At 38.7% G+C, this 20,299-nt stretch overlaps 2 non-coding genes across 2 annotated transcripts; both read left to right on the top strand.

Annotated features, from left to right (window-relative positions):
* The first annotated feature begins 2,569 nt into the window (after positions 1 to 2,569).
* On the top strand, positions 2,570 to 2,868 carry LOC150088032 (signal recognition particle RNA). The gene has a single exon (XR_016546830.1).
* Positions 2,869 to 5,483: 2,615 nt separating this feature from the next.
* LOC150088031 (signal recognition particle RNA) lies at positions 5,484 to 5,782 on the top strand. Its single transcript, XR_016546829.1, has one exon.
* Positions 5,783 to 20,299: the final 14,517 nt, after the last annotated feature.

Below are 20,299 nucleotides of genomic sequence, written 5' to 3'. Positions count from 1 at the left end.
CACCAGTCAGACTTTTGTGGATTTATTGGATGATTGTTTTCTGCAGCAGCATGTTCGAGAGGCAACCAGAGAAAGTAATACTCTTGATCTGGTTATCAGCAGTGATCATTCGTGTATTAAGAATTTGCAGATAAAGGAACCACTAGGTGGCAGTGATCACAGTGTGCTGAAGTGGGATTTACTCAAAGAGGTAACTACCGTCAGGGGTAAAGGAAAGGGTTTTTGCTTCCGTAAAGGGGAGTACAGTGGTCTCAGACAGTTTTTAAATTCTGTACAGTGGGATCAACTGACGATGTTACCAACAGTAAATTCTAAGTGGGAAGCATTCAAGGAATTAATCGTGGAAGCTACTAGACTTTATATACCGATTAAGAAATATCGTTCAAGGTTTAGGCCTAAATGGTTATCAAATGAACTAATGAGACTCGTGACAGAGAAGAAAAATGCATGGGATGCATATAAATTATCAGGTGACGCAGAAGCCTGTGGCAGATATAAGCTAGTCTGTAATCAGGTCACAAAGGAGGTTCGGCAGGCGAAGGCGGATTACGAGAAATCTTTGGCAAAGGATGCTAAGAAAACAGCAAGGATTTCTTTACTTATATAAACTCTAAAAGGAAGGGGATGAATATGATTGGTCCACTTGACATCGATGGTTCGACTGTTGATGATCCTGCTCAGATAGCAAACAAACTGAATGAGTATTTTGCATCTACATTCACACGTGAGGAATTATTACAGTTTGAAAATGGAAGAAGGTTATCAAATTGTAGCAGTGTGCTTAATGATTTTGTAATAACTGAGAGCAAAGTGGAGGAGAAATTGTTGAAGTTAAACATAAGAAAGGCACCTGGGGTGGATGGGATCTATCCAGTTATTTTAAAGGAGGCGGCAAAGCAACTAAGCAAACCCTTAGCCATAATTATGAGAGCATCCTTGGACTCAGGGGAGGTTCCCACGGACTGGAGATGTGCAAATGTGTCCCCAATTCACAAAGGTGGATCGAAGGGTGACACGAGTAATTACAGACCAGTTAGTTTAACTTCTGTTCCGGGTAAAATAATGGAGTCACTGGTTAAAGATGCATTGCAGGATCATCTAGACAAGACTGCAGCAATAATTCAAACACAGCATGGGTTTGTTAAGGGAAAGTCTTGTCTGACAAATTTGATTGGTTATTATGATGTGGTTACAAAGGAACTGGATGCGAAAAATAATTTTGATATCATATACTTGGATTTCAGGAAAGCTTTTGACACTGTTGCGCATGGAAGACTACTGTACAAATTGGAGCAGAATGGTATTAAGGGTAAGTTGCTACAATGGATAAAAGGATGGTTAAGTGGGAGAAGACAGAGGGTGGTAATCAATGGGTGCTGCTCTTCATGGACTAATGTTATTAGTGGAGTCCCACAGGGTTCGGTGTTGGGTCCACTGTTGTTTTGTGTATTTATCAATGATATTGATGAAGGTATATCAGGCTTAATGTCGAAGTTTGCAGATGACACAAAGGTTGGCAGGGTTGTTAATGACAGTAATGGCAGTGTGCTACTGCAACAGGATCTAGATAATTTGGGCAGATGGGCTAAGAAGTGGCAACTGAAGTTCAACCTTGACAAATGCAAAGTACTGCATATGGGTAGAAGTAACCCCAGAGAAACGTACCAACTGTGTGGTACTACACTTAAGGTGGTAGAAAATGAAAAAGACCTGGGAGTAATTGTGCAGTCAGATATGAAGTTTTCTGAGCAATGCAGACAGGCTGCTAGGGCAGGTCATGGGGTTTTGTCAATGATATATAGGAATTTTGCTAGCAGGGAAAAGGAGGTGATTGTCCCTCTGTATAAGGCAATGGTCAGGCCACGCCTTGAGTACTGCGTACAGGTCTGGAGGCCTCATTTTAGGAAGGATGTAGATTTGCTTGAGCGTGTACAGAGAAGAGCAACACGATTGGTGAGGGGAATGAAGGGATTCTCTTACCAAGAGAGGCTTAAGTTCTGCAAATTGCAGTGGCTGGAGACTAGGCACCTGCGCGGTGATCTGATTGAGGTCTATAAGGCCTTGAATGGGTTGAGCACGCTGAATGCTGATGGGATCCTTCCACTTGTTCAGATTACGAACCTACGGGGACATAAGTTCAAATTAAGAAAGGACAGATGTAGAATAGATGTGCGGAAATTTGCCTTTAGCCAGCGGGTGGTTAATTGCTGGAACAAACTTCCATCTGTCGTTGTGGAAGTTGATAGGTTAAATAAATTTAAGGAGGAACTGGACAGGCATTTGGAGGGAATGGTGTGATGATTTTTTTTTTTTTTTGGCTGATGCTGCATAAGCTCCTACACTTGCTTTCTTGCATCATGTGCCACTACTACTACTACTACTACTACCTTTTTAGGAGAATTACTTAGAAAACAAATACTCGGAATAATAACACGATTTGTCCTTTTACGACAATTGTTCCAAACACAGTAGTAAGTTACTTTTAGACCGTGTTCAGTTCTCCATTGAACATTACGCTTAGGAAAGATGGAATGCAAAGTTGAAATTCCCGAATATGGAAAGTTTTGACGCCGGGAGTTGTGGCGGACTCCTGTAATCCAGCTGTCTGGAGGCTTGGACTGGTGGATAATTTCCCGGTTGGAGTTCTGTTTCTCACTGCTCCTATGTTGATCGGATGTCCGCACTAAGCACAGCGTCGATATGGTGGCTTCGAGGGAGCTCAGAGCCACCAGGTTGTCTAACGAGAAGCGAATCGGCCCAGGGTGGAAACGCAGCAGGCAAAAGCTTCCGCGTTGTGCAGTAGTGGGATCGCGTCTTTGAATAGAGGTTGAGGAACAGCCAACCTAACAAAATTGGACCCAGTTCTTTTTTTTTTTTTTTTTTTTGCATTATTCTTGAAATGAATGGGATATCTTTTCCGCTTTTTTAATATATTGTAATATTAAAAAGCATGGCATGCTTTGTAAAAGAACAGCAATATAATACTTGACATCCTTTTCTCCATCTATTTGCAATAGATGGAGCTATAAGCAACTTTACAGTCCGTGCAAAATTGTAAAATTAAATGAAGTGCTGTGTTAAAATTTTGTTATAAGCTTTTTTTTTAAATAAAAATACGTCATTCTATAGAACGAGCACATTCAAACAGCAACCTCAATCCAGTGTGAATATAATAATTATTTGGAGAGTGGAGTTTCCAATAAGTATATTTGCATGTTCTACTGAAATGGCAGATACTTTATATTTTTTCAATTCTTTGAAATTTGTGATTTTATTGTAGGGTAATGTACTTTAATTCAATTTGTTATTCCTTTTCAGGCGAAGAGGAAACGCAAACCTTTTCATGACGTGTAGTTCCTGTACGCGTTATTATTATTATTATTATTATTATTATTCATATGGTGCAAGGAAGCCTGCGGCTTATGCCCCACCAGTCAAAAAAAGTTTAGAGAGAGAGAGAGAGAGAGAGAGAGAAGTAGAATGAAATCACCAAGAAAGAGAAGAATGATGATATCTAGCTCTGGATCTGGGTGTGCCAAGTCGATACTCACCAGATGTGAACTCCTGGGGATAAAAATGAAACTATGAAATGCTTTGAATAAATACTTTAATACCCTGTTCTTTGGTGTTATCGAATTCAGAATTACAAGACAGTATTGCCATTAAATATCGTGTATGTGGTGTTTCATGAGTTTATATGTGGTCACCAATCTTTCTTCCAAAGTGTACACAAGTCACCCATTGCTTACACGATTTATAATACTGGGAAAGGAAGAAAATAACTGCTTTTAACAGACTGCAAATGTAACCTATTTGAACTATGAATGAATTATCATTCATAGTTGGCTATGAATTATCAACTTATACATTCGAAATTTGTTTTATGAGATTAGCGAGATATTATATTATATTATAATCATTCCATTGTTAATTATTGACAAGGGTCAGGAAAGTAAAGTTAATTTAAAGTAAGTTTTATTATTATAAAAAAAATAATCAAATGGCATTCGGCTTCATCTGGTTTATGATAAGATAACATTTCCTGTAATTATTGATATTAATAATTATTCTGTGTACTGTGTTTAAAATTGCGGTCTTTGCATTGATTTTTCTGCAAAGTTTGTATATCTATTTACTATTCAGTAAATAGATGTTCTGTTACAGATATACCTTTAGAATCGTAGCTCGTACTCGAAACTATTGCGTTCGAATGAGCACAGGTGTATAATTTAGTAGTGGTGTAAACCCTTCTTTCTACTGGAACCTTTTAATATTTCAGGCCAGTACCACGCAGGTCATAAAGCTTTTAAGTTTCTATGATATTATTTCTAGATCAGAAGTGTGTTTTATTTTATACTTTGAAAATCTAATGTTTAAGTTATTCTTCCAGTATTCACTATGTTCTTCTTCCAGTAATGCTATCAAACCTTTTACAAATCCTACTCTGGCCTACAAATCCTACTCTGGCCAGCAGCTTAAATATCTATCACTAATTCGTTTGGGCGATCTGGAGGTTATTCTTCAGTGGTAATAAGAAAACTTGATGAGCCGCAATCGTTCTAAGACAGTCTTGTCCTATTGTTCCAAAAAATAAGCTTACCCCTCCCACGCTTATATCGACACCGCCGAGATTTCTAAAGACAAGATCACATATCTTTTCCCGGGATGCCCCCAAATTGTATCCTTTGCAGATATAATCATATCGCAAATTTCTTTCTATGCATCCACAAAACTAAGCTGTTTTTTTTTTTTTTTATTTGCCCTTGACGTTACTTTTCTTCTAAAACAAAAATATAAATGCACTCTATTGATGATGAAGGAAAGGGGATAATGTATAAAAATAGAAAATTATAAATCTTGTATCATACAATACATTCGTTTATAAGTTCTTCACTAAACAGGTGAATTACTTTACCCTCTGAGATCGGTATTGGTTACATACAGAAGTTCTCGAAGACACCTACAAACACCCAAGAGAATTTATTATAATAAAATATACAACTTAAAAAGGTAACTGAAAGCAATAAGACACACGTACAGATTTATATTTTAATCGTTTTTATGAAATCATTTAAAATTACTGTTTTCATAAAATTACAGATTTGTATTTTAATTAATTGTTATGTCTTAAGTACTTTTAATTACAGTCATTATTAAGTTATATATTTTATTATAAATTCTCTTCTGTGTTGGTCGGTGTTTGCAAGAACATTTCAGGCGAATTAATTAGAAAAGAAATACTGTACTCGGAATAATTTCACGATTTGCCATGTTACGACACTAGAGGGCAGCATGTACGAATGTCAGAATGCATTTTAGAAAATCATCTCTGATTAGCAAGCGTAGATATCACAAAACTGTTTAAAATTGTTTGAAACACAGTAGTAAGTTATTTTTAGACTGTGTTCAGTTGTCTATTCAACATTACGCTTAAGGAAGATGGAATGCAAAAGTTGAAATTCGCGAATATGGAAGATTTCCTCGCCGGGAGTTGTGGCGTGCTCCTGTAATCCAGCTGTCTGGAGGCTTGGACTGGTGGATGATTTGCGGGTTGGAGTTCTGTTCCTCAGCGTTCCTATGTTGATCGGATGTCCGCACTAAGCACAGCGTCGATATGGTGGCTTCGAGGGAGCTCAGAGCCACCAGGTTGTCTAACGAGAAGCGAATCGGCCCAGGGCGGAAACGCAGCAGGCAAAAGCTTCCGCGTTGTGTAGTAGTGGGATCGCGTCTGTGAATAGAGGTTCAGGAACAGCCAACCTAATAAAATCGGACCTAGCTCTTTTTTGCTTTTCCTGAAAAAATTTATAATTTCATCATGCTTATTAAATTTTAATATTCAATCATTTAATATTACAATCATACTGTAATATTAAAAAGCACGGCATGTAAAATAGCTGTGTAAAAGAACAGCAATATTACTTTACATCTATTTGCAATAGATGGAGCCACAAGCAACTATACAGTCATCTCTAAGGATAAAACGATTTAGAGAGAGAAAGACAGAAAATCTTTATTGCAACTAAATGAATACAATGTACATATATAGATTTAAGTGATGTAGATTTGCTTGAGCGTGTACAGAGAAGGGCAACAAGATTGGTGCGGGGAATGAAGGGATCCTCTTACCAAGAGAGGCTTATGTTCTGCAAATTGCAATGGCTGGAGACTAGGCACCTGGGCGGTGATCTGATTGAGGTAAATAAGGCCTTGAATGGGTTGAGCATGCTGAATTCTGCTGGGATCCTTCCACTTGTTCAGATTACGAACCTAAGGGGCATAAATTCAAATTAAGAAAAGACAGATGTAGAATAGATGTGCGGAAATTTTCCTTTAGCCAGCGGGTGGTTAATTGCTGGAACAAACTTCCATCTGTCGTTGTGGAAGTTGATTGGTTAAATTAATTTAAGGAGGAACTGGACAGGCATTTGGAGGGAATGGTGTGATTTTTTTTTTTTTTTTTTTTTGGCTGATGCTGCATAAGCTCATACATTTGCTTTCTTGCATCAAATGCCACTACTACTATGCAAAATTGTAAAATTAAATGAAATGCTGTGTTAAAATTTTGTGATAAGATTTTTAAAAAATACGTCATTCTATAGAACAGGCACCTTCAAATAGTGACTACAATCCAGCGTGAATATAAAAATTATTTGAGGCTTGGCTGTTGGTTTTGGAAACGTCGTGAGTAGAATGGAGTTTCCAAAAAGTAGAATTGCATGTTCTACTGAAATTGCAGATACTTTCTGTTTAAGTACTTTTAATTCTCTTGAAATTTGCGATTTTATTGCAGCGTAATGTAGTCTAATTCAATCTGTTATTCCTTTTCAGGCCAAGAGGAAAGGCAAACCTTTTCATAACGTGCAGGTCCTGTATGCATTATAAAAATGAAACCTTGAAATGCTTTGAATAAATACTTTAATACCCTGTTCTTTGGTGTTATTGAATTCAGAATGACAAGACAGTACTGCCATTAAATATCGTGTATGTGGTGTTTCATGATCTGGTCACCATCCTTTCTTCCAAAGTGTACACAAGTCACCTGTTGCTTACACGACTTGTAATACTGGGAAAGGAAGATCGCAGTTGCTTTTAACAGACTGCAAATGTAACAAAAAAAAAAAAAAAAAAATGAATATCTACATTTATCAAAAATTAATATTCGGTACGAGGGAAGGGCACAGATCTGAGGCAGTCATGAATGCCACTATAATTTTTAATCATCGAGAAGTCCTGGGTGTTATTGCCGAGGTTTTGCGTTTTTTTTTGGTGTATTTATAAGTTACCTCGTGCATGATAAGATAACGTTTCTTTTAATTATTGATATTTATAAATATTCTGTGTACTGTATTTAAAATTGCGGTCTTTGCATTGATTTCTGTATAAAGTATGTGTATATATTTACTATTCACTAAATAGATGCACATAGATGTTCTGTTACAGATATAATCTTTCTTTAAGTGTTTACAAAGAATCGTAGCCCGTACTCGAAACTATTGCGTTCGAATGAGTACTGGTGTATAATTTAGTAGTGGTGGTGTAAACCATTGTTTCTACTGTTCCACTTTAATATTTTCCAGTTCATATTTTCAGAGAATCGATCACAGGATAATTAGGAAGTTTGGTTTAAACGTGAATGAAATTCAGCGTAATAAACTCAATTATAATGCAGATTTTGTATTAGTACAATGAATTTTTGATCTTATCAGTTTATGATCAGCTCCATATTTTCAAAGGAAATTCAGAGTTCAGGGACGGTGTTAGTGGCGGGTAGACCGAGTAATCTTCTACGACACGGACGTGTCATAGTATCTGTCGACGTTGTCATCACTTAAAGAAGCTTCTAGCTGGTGATACCGTTCTGGTTAGCGTCGGCCCAACACTACCTGCGGAATATCTCACTGTTAAGCGGAAGTAACGAAAAGAAAAAGAAAATGCGAAGAAATGAATAATGTATTCTGTTTACAGCAAGGTATTATGCATGACTAGCTCTTACAAGTGTTTTCTTTTAAGTGATGGCAGCAACACTGAACATGGAACCGAAATGTGCACCTGTTATAATTTTGTCACTACACGAACAAGCAATAACTTGTTTTATCACTTTTGTTTATGGTTTAATGAAAAAAAAAATCATTCTATATACACTGAGTGATCACTGAATTATAACCACCTACATAATATCGTGTTTGGCCACCGATTCGCACGGATAATAGCCATCATTCGCCGAAGCATTGACTCCACTAGATGTCTGAAGACGTCCGAAGGGATCTACAGCCATGCTGCCTGCAAGGCTTTTCACAGTGTCAGAACAGATGACGGTTGCGTGTCCATACGCCTCACTTCCCGTTCCAAAACATCCTACAGGTGTTCAATTGGATTGAAGTCATGCGAATATGTAGGCCAGTCAAGATGGGTGATATCTGTACTGCGTTGCTCGAACCACTCGTGCAGAGTGCGGGCCCAGTGACAAGGCGCATTATCGTCTTAGAATATCCTGTTTCTCTCAGAGAATAAATTCCACATGGCAGGGTACACATGGTCTCCTAAGAGCTGCTGATAGATCTCACCAGTGAAACGTTGTTCCATACACACCACGGGTTGTAATTCTTGCCAGCAAAATATGCCCCATATTAAGCAACCGCCGGTCTGGATAGTGAGCATGATGCACGATGGGTGCATGGATCGTGTTGCTTGGGCCACACACGAAATCATCCTTTAGCGTGTTGCATCAGGTATTTGGACTGATCAGTGTCCAACCAGCTTGTTGTTGATACTACTGCATTTATCGTCGATGATGATGATCAACGTTGAAGAGAGAGAGTCTTGGATTGTCTGCTGTGGAAAGAGAGAGTCTTGGATTGTCTGCTGTGGAACACCATACGTTTGAATGTGCGGTGCTCGTCATTTGGGATTATTCTTGCACTCCCCATATCGTATTGCGATGTCAACTATCGCACAGCGATCTGCCGTTCAGCCCGCACAACGCACTGCACCATTCGCTCACCACGAACGAACATTCACCCTTGCGAAATCCTTTACAGTTCTGTCGGCGGGAGGTGGTTTGACCTGTTCGACACCATTCTTTGTACATCTTAACCACATTGGGCCGTGAGCAAACCGACAAGACATGTCGTTTCCGATATGGAAGCACCCGATGCACGAGCTCCCACAATCATGCCCTTTTGAAACTCCATGATATCTTTACTACTTCCCATAATTGCTTCATTAACACTCTACTTGCACGACCAGATGCAAATTACCACTGCTCTGGAAATTTTTCTGCTTTTTATACTGACGTTACGCAGCATAGTCCATTATGAATGGGGTGGTCATAATTTAGTGATCACTGAGTGTATATCTATTTTATATGAATAAAAAAAAAAATATATATATATATTTATTTAACATTTTATTTGTAAACAGGGAATTTTTATAGGAATCTTCAAAATTTTTCATACAGTGCTAAAGTCACAATAGAAAAGTTGGTAATCGCTCTTATGAGTTATTTAGAGGAAGGTTCACGGATGATGCAATATTTCAACTAGTTTTCGATGAGTTCAAATCCCATCGAAGACTGGAGGATTTCTTAAAGGACTTTTAATCAGGAGGAGGTAGAGTGAGTGGCACCCAATCACCATAATTGAAAATGCTTTTATCAGGAATGTCAAAATCATAAATCTGGTTCGCCTTACAGCTTATAATTAATCGGGAGACGAGCATTGCCTTAATTTATCAATGGGTTGCCCTATAAGTCCCGAATAGCAACAGAAAAGCCCACATTATCATTCCATTCTAAAAATTGATTATTTTCATAAAGTGTTTGGGGCAAGGTGAGAACTTTGGTGAATGTGAAATAGCCAATTCATGCACCAGAATTTCTTAAAAAAATAAATAAATCTACTCGCGTACATTATTGTCATTTGGTTTAATCATTAAGTTTTGCAAGAGAAGTGTTTTCTTTTATTTTCCATAACACAAGTTTAATTATATTATGGATTAAACTGAACTTCGTTGGCTGATCTGCTGTTATAAATGATGAACCTAACCACCGATTATAACATTGTTTCTGTGGGAAGATGTGTTTCCAACAATTGACTGAATATTAAATTTGATTAAACTACACAAGTATAACAAAACATTTCATTTCAGACATCATGATCAGTGATCATACAGCATGATCAAGTAACATCTTATGAGCTGTATGCAATTTGACTCCGATGCATGTAACATGACCCTGCACATATTGCTTCTCCGCTTCACAGTGGACCTGCTTTCCAGTGAAGTCAGTGTTCAGAGTTTATAAGAATCTTAAGGCGCTGTCTTAAGATTCTGATGAATTCAAAAACGATAACCATTTTTGTATTATTATTATTATTAATACAAATGAATGGCTTAATTTTATAGACAACTCAGTGGAATTTCATAAATTGTCGAGAAAGCCAAACTATTTTTGATTAAGTGTATTATTAAAATATTATTGTATTGTTAACGTAAATTAAAATTTTAATGCTAAAAATTTTATAATCTTGTTGTTGTTCATAGAAGTTTAGGCGCATCGGAAACTTTGACAATATTATGTCATATATACACTGAGTTGGCTTTTAATTAGCAAAACCAACCTAATAGCTCAGGCTACGTTTTGCCCGTAATACATCCAGTACACGTCTTGGCATGGACTCCGAAAGGCGACTCATTCGTTGCACAATGTGTCCACTAATCCCCGGACACTGTCAGTGTCATTCTATGCTATGACCATACAATGTTCTTTTCGACTGGGTGCCAAATATGTTCAGTTAGGTTGAGATCGGCTATGTTGTGCCGCCATGGGAGGATGGAGAATTCGTTGTCATGTCCCTGAAACCAGTTAGCAACATGCCAGGCATTGTGAAGCTGTCCTGTTAATAGATGACGGACTTATCTGGATACGCTGTCAACGTGAAGGGGTGTATTTCGTTAGCCACGATAAAATGGTAGGCGTTCCCATCGAGTCGTTGATTAATGATCGATTAACCCAGAGTATGCTACGAAAACAGTCTGCAAACCATAACACCACCTCCTGCAGCCTACATAACACCAACAGTTATCCAGGTGCCCTGGTGAGTAGCACAGTTGATATACTCACCGTCCTCTCCACACCGGGTGGAAAAGACTTGAGTTCGAATCCTGTAATGATGTGACGAATTTTTATGAGTATTTTTCACAACGTGTCCGAGTTAGTCGGTCTCAGGCAAGGGTAACATGGTTTTTCCTCCTGGAAACTCTGGTTTTTCGTCCAGTAAACAGGTAAATCAACTAAAGAACGCACGCAATTTACAGACATATTTTATAGGGCGTAATATGGCCTAAGTTGCTGACGATTAAACCCTACAACAACCATCATCCAGGTGTTATGGAATCATGTTATTTTCTCCAAATGCAGATACGCCCATCAGCATGAAAGAGTTAGAAACGGGATTCATCAGACCAGGCAACAGATTTCGACATGTCGATGGACCAATGCTGATGTGCCCATGCGAGAAGCAGTTTTTTAGTCTCTCAGTGAGCATGAGTACCCGTCACAGCCGTCGACTGCCATAGCCTATATGAAGTAATATTCGACGCATGGTCCATGTTCTTGTTCCTACGTTGTATTGGATAGTCAGCTGTTTTTTTTTTTTTTTTATTTGGTAGTTGTTGGCGCATCGGCTTCTGTGGCCATATTGCACCTCCCAAGGTTTTTGCAGTACTTTGATCCAAGCCCGAGGCGGGAATCGAACCCGCGACCTTTGGGTTGCCGGGCAGGTACTTTACCCACTCGGCTAGCCCGGTCGGCTAGTCAGCTGGGCCGCTGTGCTGCTGTGTTACGAAACGAGACACACGACGCTCACCATGGACGTCGACCACACGTGGCTGTTCCGCGTGTGACTTTTGGCTGGTTGTTCGCCAGCTGTTGAGCCAGGCAAAGTACACTCCCGACACCTCAAGACGGGAGCACTTAATCACGTCGAGATGCTGCACCTGCACATCTTGCTTCACAATCAATCCACGTAGTCGGAAAGATTCTGACGCCCACCCATTTTGGCGACTAGTTTTTGTCGCACGTGGCGATAAAAACTAGTCGCCATGTGCGTTAGAACTAAATCTTTTAGCAGCCGTTCCCGACTTTGAGCCTTCACCAACATTTTAATTATAATAGACCTCCTAGGATCCTACTCAATAATAGACAGATATCTTATGTACCTCAGACCAAATATCTAGGTGTTCTATTAGATGGTAGGATGAGTTTCCAGCCACATGTCTCAAATTTAAAGAACAAAATTCGGAATTTTACTGCATCGGTGGTCAGGATCTCCAGGAAAGATTGGGGCCTGACTAAGAAAACTTTATTATTATTATTATACTACAAAACAATTTTCCTGCCTGTGGTATCCTATGCAGCTAGTGTCTGGCATCAAAACGTTATCAAAGTAAAGATGAAAACTAAGTTAATTTCTTTGCAGAGATCCGTATTAGTGACGATACTTAATATTCCTAGAACCACTTCAAACAATTCCTTACAAGTCTTAGGAGGAGTGATGCCCTGAGATCTATACATTACATATCGTGGAATGCTGTACAAACTAAAGAAGGACCTTTCGATTACTGTGCAAGGCATAACATCTGATCCTACAAATGATATAAAACACGAAAAGGTTAGAATTTGGAGAGAGCTAATAGGAATATGGCAACAAAGATGAGATGAGAGTCAACATGGCCTAACTACAAAGAGATATATTCAACAAGCTGATTACTTAGCATCTCCAGGTATAAATTTATGGTTCACGCCTAAAATGTGTACCTCCTATTTGTGAACGGGGCATGGCTCCTTGAGGGCTAAGCTTTTTGAGCCGGACCCGTTTTGTACTTGTCGCGGTTTTGAGACCTGGGAACAGTTCTCCTGCATTGCCCAGAGTATGTACAATTCAGGCACACACTATTGAGTCTCGTTCCAGAATTATCGAAAGAGAATGTCAGTGTTCTTATGGATAATGCTGGCAATTTCAGAGCCTTGCAAGACTTCGCTTCTCATGTCTTTAAAAAGCGACTTCAAGTAAGGGCCTCAGCTGATCAGGGAACTTGAAAAAAGGGGGGGGGGGGAAGGAAAAGAAAAAACGATCCCATATGATTCATTTTTTTAAAAAAATTATTTATTATTTTTATTTAATTATTTATTATTATTTATTTATTTGTTTAATTTTGCTGGCTTCCGGGTATGGGCAACCTGGGAGCGGGATTGATGGCACCCATCGGTATTGCACTACCTCCGGTGGGTGAGGGATCTGTGCAAAAAAAGCACATACAGATGATAACAACAAAACTCACCACTCCTAACACCAAATACCAACACTTTTTCAGGCTCACTATACAGAGTTTCTGTACGATCACAGAGGACAAGGTGGAGGATGGGCATCTGCCTAGGAGCCACCCCGCCGATACCAGAACACACACACACACACACACACACGTACACCCTTAGGATGGATATATTGAGAATGTATATAAAATTGTATATAAATCTTGTATAAGTCATGTATATAAATTAATTGTATATTTATCTTGGAATTGTACATAAACTTTGCGTGTGTGTAAATAAATGAAGAATGAAAATGAATCCTTCACCAGCGTCAGAGACCAATTCATTCTTACACGGGAAGGTATTACTAATGCAGAGCCAACTCAGTTGTTTCAGTGTTCCTATTTCTCTAAACGGTCCTGTTTTTCTTTTTAAATCATAAATATTTAATGTTCTCTCCACAGCAGCAGCAAATGTTTGACGATTTCAGTTAACTCGGCAAAAGTAAAGAGATCCGTAGTATTAGTTAATAAATGCAGCGTAAACAAAGAGGCATTCATTGTGGAACCCGAAAGAATTTCTGTAGATTGTAATTTTCAAGAAATACGTATGAAGGGAGGTGGTTCCAGAAAATAGAAGTAGAAGGAATAAATGACGAAGACGAACCTGAACCCAAGTAACGGACACATTGACACTTCTAGTATGTACTGTGCCACTCTGGTTTTTAACAACTGAATAATTGATATGATTCGTGGAGTAGAAGAAGACCATTCATTTCGGTATTGGTAGGTTTATTTTTTACTGTTTAAAGCCTGTTTTAAACAGTCATTTTTTAGATGCAGAGGAAACGATATTTGTGATATGCTTATGCCAAAAGAAATTAGAAGTCAGGGTCCTAATAGAGACGGGATCTTGTCTAGAAATCTGTATAATCGAAGATAAGTATAGGAGCAATAGACTTTGATTCATTTTTGCGAGAGATAGGACAGGATTGAATTTAACTACGTTTTATTTGTCCTGTTGGAGATTTACCTGGAGAATCGAAGAATTATCTGGAGATCAGATAATAACAACAAAAGTATTCAAGGAATTGTGGTGGATATTCGGGAAGTTGGAGTTGTTCATGCAGAGCAAGGTTTCTCAAAATGGAAAGGGGAATACCATCATCAGCACAACAAAAGATAGAATTTCCAGTCAGTGGAAGAAGTTCATTAACTACAAAAGGAAAAGAGTGCGAAAAGGAGTCGACCCTTGGACCACCCAGCATTAGTGGAGAAGTTAGAAGATAGAGTGCCATCTACCATGACTCTCAGTGAGCATTCAAAGAGAAAACTGGATATCCAATTGCAAAAAAAAAAAAAAAAAACAGACAATAATCCATAATATGGGGGTTTTTACACAAACACATTTGAACATAAAAACTCTCTTCCCGTTTTACACGTTTTTGTAATTTATGATTGCTTTCTTGGTATGTTGGAACGGTCCTCTTTGCCAAGTGCAGCAGAACTTTCAAGAGGAGCAAGGCTACAAAGTACTGCTCGTATACTGTATCCCTAATTTTCTTAATTCAGGCTTAAAATTCCATTCTTTATATGAAGTGGCAGCATTTAGATGAGTAGTTTTGAAATTCTAAACTTCCTGAAGTAAAATGAATCTCTTTTTCGAACTCTCACTTTTAAAAACGCCTTAGTATTCTGAATACATTTTTCCCTTCCCTCGTCTTATACGTGACCCTAGCGTACTGTCTCAAACAGGCTGCCATGCAAGCATGACAGGTAATTCTGTCAATCCGAAAATTGCGTCGTCCGATCACCATAAAAAAGTATTTTCGTGCTACGACAGAAAAGCGTCACAGTTCACAAGCAAATTACACCTAATTGTCGTTGATGGCGTACATGGGGTGGAAGGACGGAACTCTTGTGTAATTTTAGAAGGGACAGTCCTAGGAGGCGGTACCCATCTGTTCCCGTCTCTTACTGCTGCACTCAGCCCGGATTAGGCTTAACGCGCAGTAAAGTGGCCTCTAATGAGACGAAGTTCGGCACTTTGAGTGGGCTGCCGTTAGCAAACGCTTAATCCAACGATTACTGCAATAACGACGTGTGAGTTGTAACCTCTCCCACGGTGCATGGACGGACATCTGGAGTAACAACTGCAGAGACATCTACTTATCACAAAGCACAACAGGAGTTAAGTGGAGTCGGCGGTTTTGTGCGTGAAGTTTGGTTGTTTTAAGTTCTTGTAGAACAGAGAGAGAGAGATCCGAAGCAATAACCTTAAGAAATAACTGATGACAAGCTGATAAATAGGTCCATAATTCACTTTGAGTGATGATAATGTGGAATGCAGATGGCGCTGCGTGGTTCCTGAAACGGTTTTAACAAATTTTGGAATCTGAAATATAAAACTGATGGGCATTAAACCAAGATTGCACAACACCAGATGGTTTTGTACCGCACAAGAAAACATAATCAAGTTTTACTGCGGGATTGAAAGGAAATGGAAATTATGCAAAAAATGAACACGTCGATCAATATTATGTAATCCTGCATCATAAACATCATATGATTCGGATAAAAGAGCCAAAGGTAAAGCAGCGAAATCTCTTGTCCGCTGTTATTATTGAAGCCTACAGAAGAGAAGAACAAATCATGAAGAAAAAGGTCCTTGCTCAATCCAATCCTTTAAGGCATTAATATCGAAGTTGAACAGAATGGATGATTTTCTGATAAAAATCGAAGAGGCTGTCCATCGATGCAGGTGTCCGTTACTAAGCTAACTTGTAAATGAATTTTTGCCAATTTCAACCTCAGGAGATTGCAGCGCATGAGAGTGGTCCAAATGTTTATATATACAAAAGACATTATAGTTGAAATCAATGACCAAAATCCCGAAACTGTATTCTCATAAGTTCAAAACGGTTAAGGAGCTGTTGTTCTGCGACCCAGAAGTCCATCTGAATCACGCACACCTGTATGAATAAGACTAATAATAAGACGCAGTCGTGAACACGCCGCACATTACTGTCTGTGAACATAATAGAGAAATAGGTGATTTCGTTGAACACGCTCCTGAGAGAGCTAAATCATATCGAAATGTGCTCAAGCTAAACATGCCCAACGAAACAAACGGCGTTCTATGCCATCTGACGAAGTCTGCCCTGATCAGTACACAAATAAAAATGCTGCATCAAGCGCCCTTGAACTGCATCCAGGAAGTCATTCGTCAGTTAGCCTGTATACAATAAAAAGTTCTTCTTTTAATAAAATAAATATTAGATTCCTTTCATTAGACCGACGAAACCCGCTTTTATCATCATGGCGCTGTTAAAGAAGGTCCACGTTGCCATGGATTTTTAGGCACATCGGCAAATTAGACTAATTGTACCATTGTGTGTTATGTCTATATAATGTGTATTCACAGGCCGATCTGTAAGTTATTGTTGTTGTAATTGGGTTTTAGGAGCATCGGCAACTAAGGCCATATTACTCCGTGTATACTGTTTGTAAATTGGATGTGTTCTGTCGTCGATTTTCTGTTTGCTGGACGAAAAACCCGAGAGACCAACTAACACAGCCACGTTGTGAAAAAGACCCATAAATATTCATTTTTTTTTTTCCATGCTTCATGCTTGACGGCCTGTGAGTTTTTGACACGTTCTTTTACTTCGAAATCTTTTAAATAACGCAGTTGATGTCAGATCGCCTTGGTTAAGCTTCTGTTTAGTAACGCGCATATCCGCCCTTTCTCTTGCTCGCATGTTTTTGATCCGAAACAAAGGAAGTTGCGCATCGTTGTATTTACCATCAACTTAAAGATAAGGAACAGTAAAGGAAGAAGTGTCGAGTGAGACAAACATCAGAGGGCACAGCTGTAAAATCTTAGGGACAAACTTAGAAAAATCTTAGACTATACCTTATGAAGCTTACCTTCGGGCAGCGTGCTGTGGTACGTTAGAATAAGTTGCCTGCAAGGAGAAGGGTTTGGCAAAATTTAAGAGAAATTAAGTGGTAATAAAGTGTGGCATTTCTCTCTTTATAAGATGCTTGAAGGACTGTCGTTGACTTGTCCTTTTATCTGTTTCAGCGGCCAGAGAGGTTTAAACTGCACAGATAATGCAATGATCTCAATTCTCATACAAGAACAAACTTGCCTTTGCAACAAGTTGCCCTACTTTCTAACAGAGGTCTCCATAAAAGTAATGTGGTAATTTCCGACAGATGGCTTCTATAAAAGATTAACTGTTCATTTGTTTAAAACTGAGGCTGTTATGACAGCCTGTTTCAGGCCCGACTGGTCCCTCATCAGATAGCAGGTAGGCTCCAGCGAAAACGTAAGCTCTACGACATCAGTTGTCGAAGTTGTACTTTAGCTAACACTATCTGTTGAAAGTAGATTTGTTCTGCTGTGCGAATTAAGACAATTGCATTATCCATGAAGTTTAAATCGTGCTACCCGTAATAATAGATGAAAGGAGAAGACAGTGATTATAAATACTTGCAGATTTATAATGACTGCCATTATTTGTAATGATGTAAATAAGTTCAGTTGTTTATGTTTAATCTTTATTGAAATTGTTCTTCTATAACTGCTCAACTACGAGGTATATTTCTCCAAAATCTGGCACCACTCAATCCTCAAGGGTGCCGGATTTTAAAGAGTTGACTGTATTTTTACAATAAGTTACTTCGTGATCATTTTCAGACGCATTTATGAAATGTAAGTCCGAACTTTGATTTCATAAACACACTCATGATAATCTTAGAAAAACGCTCAACTGGAGAACACTGAAAGCGACGAGTAGAATCACTACATGATTCAAGAGTGTAAAATGGGTGAAGAAAAATAAAGGACTGTCCCCTTACATTACGGAAATGCGTCGCCCATTCCCCGAGGGCGAAGCAATAAGGTATAATTTGTTCTTTTACCCAACCTCCTAAGGAGGTACCAACAAAAGACTGTATGCAAGGTGGTAGTACTTGAGAGATCCCCTAAAACTTTAAATGTATAGATGCGATCTGTGGGAGGTGTAATTTTCCCTCAGTGGTGCACCCTTACACGTTCATTCTCCATTGTGTCTACGTGAATGGGTTTTCACAGCTGTGGATTTTTTTTTTCTTTTTCTTTTTCGGTTGGTGGAAACAGTCCGAGTGTCCCGTAGAGTTATGGCTTCGAGCGTTGTCATTTTTAAGTTAGGGAGAAGCGACATGTTTGGCATCATCTGTCACAAGCAGATGTGAAGTACCGTTGAATAGTCTGATCTGTGGTTTTTAAATGTCCTTAAAAGCTAATTCATGGTAAAAAATATAAAGGTGGCAGATATTTCAAAATACCACGAACTAGTCTGTACCGTTGTACGTTTATGCTAATTTGAGACATAAGGTTGTTGAACCTAGAATACGCTTGTATGGAGTAGATTAAGAAAAGAAACTTGTTGGTGTCGAGTGCTCTACTTGTCCTCAAATTGTTATGGAAAAGTTTCAATTTTTGCTTAGGTTCCAAGTAGTTTTTGGGTGTATCCATGCATTCGAAGAAAAGATGTCGTTTTGGGGATTAATTAAAATTTAAATTATGCTAGAACCGTCAGTATAAACTTCACTTTCATTTATCATCTAATTGAAAATAACAATCTTTTGACAGTACTTATTTTTATACTTCTGACAAAGATGACTCTTTGGGATTTATTGTGAAGTTCGCTAGAGTTTGGTGAACACGAGAGGCCAACACTAAAATGTTTCTCATAATTTTATCCCAATAACCCACAATCGGATCTGTGGTTAGACTAACACTGGATTCATTTGAAGTCTTGGAGTGGCATAATCCAAATTTGAAGATAAAATTGCCCTTATACGCCACCAATTTATTTATTTATATAAAACACATTGCAGATATAAACCCAATTATAACGTACTGGAATTAGCCCTTCAAGATCCATGAACTGTATTAAACCGGATACGTTACTGAAAATTTATATGGATTAACCAAATATACGAGGTGCATCGGTTTCTAAATATGCAGTAGAAGAAGTCTGAGACGTCGGTTGGGTGTGTCGCTATATGAAATGCAAAAGAATCGGTTTATACAAAGGCTTCCTAATTTTTTCGCTCTCTTATTTTATTGCGAGAACAACAAATATTGAGGGAAAGAGATTTTATTCTACTCGAAAGAGTTCACGCTGGAATAGGAAACCAAAAAAACTAGCGGTTCTTTAAAATTTGTAGCGAGGAGGGAGATTTACAGGTAGTGCAAAGCTTTTATTGATATGTGTAGCGTTCCTGCTGAGCTGGCGGTTTCGAAACACCGTGACTCATACAGTGAGAAGAAATCTGAATCCGTATTTCTAAAAACAGGATACTCTTCCACGAGCCATCTGCATCATGTTCTAAGCTTCGTGAATGACACTCTAATAGCCGCGTAATGTCCACTTTCATTCCATAACGCCTTAGGGGCGTGGCTATTCTCAGTAAGTGAATGCTTATGACAGAATGTAGACCGTTAAGAGGTGGGCTCTATTGGCCCACAGAATAGAAAACTACAACCTCGGGTTCCGGTCCCTGTAATCCCACAAACAAAGAGATAGGTCCTTTTACTCCTCATAATAGTAGGTTGGTCGTGTCTTGTCCATTTGCTTTGATCGCCATACTGGAGAATTTCTAAGGGGTGGCTTTCTTGGGATTTACACAAGGAACAGGGGGAAGAAATTATGAATTAAAATTCAGTCCTGCTTGAATTCGACTCTGTCTTTCTTTTGAACGTTGGGATATAGCTGCGTTTCCACTGCGAAAAACGAGCTAAGAATTAGATTCAAATAGTAATAACACGCTTGTTAATGTACTCAATGCAAGAACCGAACACATTTCGTTTCTGCTCATCCGCCATATTGCCCCTTCGTTTCTTCAATCAGTGCATGGGACAAACATGATATCTAGTACTTCAGTTACAATAGAGACGGTGTGTTGATAGCCCCTGTGATATGTATGGAAAAAATAA

The sequence above is a fragment of the Mastigoproctus giganteus genome, chromosome 3 (assembly GCF_048544385.1).
Source record: "Mastigoproctus giganteus isolate SK-2022 chromosome 3, ASM4854438v1, whole genome shotgun sequence".
In the NCBI taxonomy this organism is placed as follows: Eukaryota; Metazoa; Arthropoda; class Arachnida; order Uropygi; family Thelyphonidae; genus Mastigoproctus; species Mastigoproctus giganteus.
This window is presented reverse-complemented; position numbering and strand designations above follow the sequence as displayed.